At 41.5% G+C, this 3,536-nt stretch overlaps 1 pseudogene; it reads right to left on the bottom strand.

Moving 5' to 3' along the window:
* Positions 1-2,041: 2,041 nt before the first annotated feature.
* Positions 2,042-2,193, bottom strand: LOC111816501 (annotated as a pseudogene).
* Positions 2,194-3,536: the final 1,343 nt, after the last annotated feature.

Raw genomic sequence — 3,536 nt, 5'->3', positions numbered from 1 at the left:
CCACGCTTCACCCCTGGAAGGGCAGACACAGGAGGTCACTGGAGGCAAAGAGCAACGTGCTGTTCCTAAGTCAGCTCACTGTCGAGGTGTCTGTGCCGTCCAGGGTTACAGCACGATCCACTGTGTACGGATTACGCCTTAGTATGCTTCATTTGCTACACACACACAAGAGAACCAGAGTTTTTCTCAAAGGCAAAACCCAGATCAGGCCGGCAACATACAAATCACGTATGCCTAGTATAAAACACCCGTGCCTACGGGTATGTCCCTCCACTTTCAGAGCTAAAACAGGAGGGTGGATGGAAGACAGGAGGGATCCGGGGCAATAAGATCTAGGTAGCCATCTCCTAAAAGTAAAATCTTACCTAAAATAGCCATACAATCTCACCTAACCACCTAGGAATTTTTCTTTAAGGACTAGAAAGGTATTGATTTTCATGTCCTCAAAATGTCAGTTTTGAGTTTCAGGTCTTTTCTCTGACCTCGTTCTCTCCCTCTCTTTGTCTCTGTCTCTGTCACTCTGTCTCTCTCTCTCCCTCCCTCTCCCCTTTCTTTTTCTCTTCCCCCTTGTCTCTCTCTCTCTCTCTCTCTCTCTCTCTCTCTCTCTCTCTCTCTTTCTCTCTCAGAAGACCAGTATCTTTGTTCATCCTTATTTGTACCAGTAAGTCTTCAGTTTCTGCACTCCAATCACTGAAATTACCATAAAGTTCTACTTCTTGTATTAACCAAAAGTATCAGCAGAGTTTTGTGGTGTGGAGGATGAAACACTAATTGGGAGGTGAAGCACAATCTATCAAGTCCTGAGGGTTCCCCACTGCTGGAATGAAATTCCTGAGTCACTCCCTACCCTAAACCCTGTACTCTACTGTCACCTTCTGAGAATAAAGGTGCCACCCTCCAGGACACCAGGCTCAGGTTCTGAAGCAGTTTCCCACTTAGGAGGACAAATGTCCTTTATTTTATAACTGAATGGAGGAGAGGAGAAGGGTGTTGAGTGCCATTATTTTTCTCTCAAGGACAAATCTAGTTCTGAAAAAGGATGGTGAAATCAGATGGATGATGTGGAGAGTGTGAATTGTAGTGTATCCTTCAAAGACTATTTCTACCATTCAACCACTCTTTTAAGAGTTAGCACTCTGCATTCAATAACAACATCAGCAAGATAAAATATATGCATTTTTTCCTCAAAATATTTGAAAAATTGCACATAAAGAGATTGGTCCCAACGTTATTAAAATGTTGAAAAGTTCTATACAACTTCCCAAGTCCAATCCACTTAGGTGTGTGTGTGTGTGTGTGTGTGTGTGTGTGTGTGTGTGTGTGTGTTCATGGCAGTAAATACTCTAATTCTGGAATCATTCTCATGTGTAAGAATCATATATGTGCTTGCAACTAATAAGTAAGTCCAAAATATTAGAACAATGAGAATCAGACATTCAGATGCACTAAACACAATGTGCTCTTTTTAAAGAAGCTATAGCTGAGAATATGTTAAAGGTTTTAGAACATTGTGCCACAAAAGTTGCTTCTTCAGTTGAACAGCTAGTATTTATTGAGTTCTTAGTTTCCACACAAGTGGGCTCCATCCAGCCCGAGAGCAACAATGTGAGAGACGAACTGATATTATTGCAGTGTTGTAAATAAGAAACTGGAACTGAAGAAAAGCTGTTTCCTCAATTTAGCTCTGTTGGTAGTTTTATCAAATATTAACATTCTAGGCTGGCCAAATAGCTCTGTGGATTGAAGTGTCAGCAAACAGGGACAGGGGCAGGGAGCTCCGCCCCCGGGGCCCACTGAGATGGCAGTTGAGACTGGGCGCGATGGTGCGTGCCTGTAATCCCACCTCTTGGGAGGCTGTAAGCAGGCGGATCACTAGGAGTCCAATCTAGTAGTGAGACCCTGCACACCCTGTAGACCCTTCTCTAAATATAAATAAACCAATAAATAAATAAATAAATAAATAAATATTAACATTCTATGGTTAAACAACACTTCTGTTTCTAAAGAATATCTATGCAAAAATAAGAATCAAAAAATTTTTTAGAGGAAAACATGAAGGCAGTCCCCCACCAACACACTTTATGCAGTTGCATTTCTCGCTCTTAGGGCGATCACTCCTGGAGCGCAGCGGATAAGCCTCTCCCTGGGAAAACCACCTTCGTGATGACGGTGTCTCCCCTCGCAGGCCAGCATAAAACATGCAACAATTAACTTACATATTAATTTTCTCTACTCGTTTTCTGAAATGAATTCAACTTTTTCTGTGAATCGATCACAGAAAAAGTTGAATTCATTTCAGAAAATGAGTAGAGCAAACATTAAAATTTAAAAACTGTGGTTGTGAACAGCTATGCCATTTTAAGCACATTGTAATCTATGCAATAAGACTAAATCTATTTATTTAAAGAAAAAACTTTAATGTCACCATTCCATTTGACCTAGGTATATAAACGTCAGCATTTGACCACTTAAGAATGGAAATCAGTTTAGTGCTGATTATATCTACCTGGGAAATTTTGCCAGCAGAAAAAAAAGATGTGTATGTGGTGGATACTTTGCAGGTATTAGAGTAAGAGGCTAAAGAACTAAAACTGGGTGTGAATTGTGGCTAAAGAACTTCTGCGCTACCTGCGTCCTGCCATTGCTTAGAACACATTCACTTACTTGAAGCAAGCTTGACTCCGACCTGTAGCTGAGAACATAAAAGGTAGAGTGTTATGACGCCCTCTAGGGGTAGCTTTTAGAAAAATGTTCCAAGGCTCTCTTACCCCCCAAAAGAAAGTCTTCTATCCAGCCCAGCAGAAAAGGAAGGAAGAAACACCTAAGCCTTGAGAAAAGCCATGCAGGCCTCTTCCCTCTCCTGTGCCCTTTCAGCTAGCTCTTTCTTGGGTCTGATCCATCATGTGTCTTACAAGGGCTCTAACTGTATCAACCCTTCAATTATTTTATTTTATTATTCTAAAACAAGCCTCTATTAATTGTCAGCTGCATGCTGTTTCGCTAATCTTCGCATTCCAGAGGAGTTCTGAGTGGTAGCTGAAGTTGTCCCTCGGTTGGCAGAATGCAGGCAGCGACAGTGGCTTCTCCCCTTGTGTTTCTGAGCTGGCCACGATGGCAGAGGCTACGTCTCACATCCATATCGTGTGCTTCCTCACAAAGACCTTGATATAAAGAGCCCGACTGTCTTTTGAAGAGACCTAAGGGAGAGGAGAAAGGATAAGAACAGTTCGTGAAGGCTGCAGGATCAATCGAGGGTTATTAGTTGCTTCAAATACAGCGCAGAGCCAGGCAACGAGAATGAGAGGGTGGATAAGTGAGTTAAGTTTTACTCTATAGGATATCTGTACATGAAGCCGAACACTCAGAAAATTGTATTTACATTGTTTAGTTATTTGTTAAATCATGAAGCAGTAGTATTTATGTATCCATCTTTTTTAAAGAACAGAAAAGCAACTCTGAAGAGATACATGGTCAAAGTCACACAGTCAGTAAAGGACCAAAAGAGTTGATTTGGGGTTCTTTTGTCTTTCATATCC

This window comes from Octodon degus, unplaced genomic scaffold (assembly GCF_000260255.1).
Source record: "Octodon degus isolate 3935 unplaced genomic scaffold, OctDeg1.0 scaffold00033, whole genome shotgun sequence".
Classification (NCBI taxonomy): domain Eukaryota; kingdom Metazoa; phylum Chordata; class Mammalia; order Rodentia; family Octodontidae; genus Octodon; species Octodon degus.
Note: the sequence above shows the minus strand (reverse complement) of the source record. Positions and strands in the feature narration are given on the sequence as shown.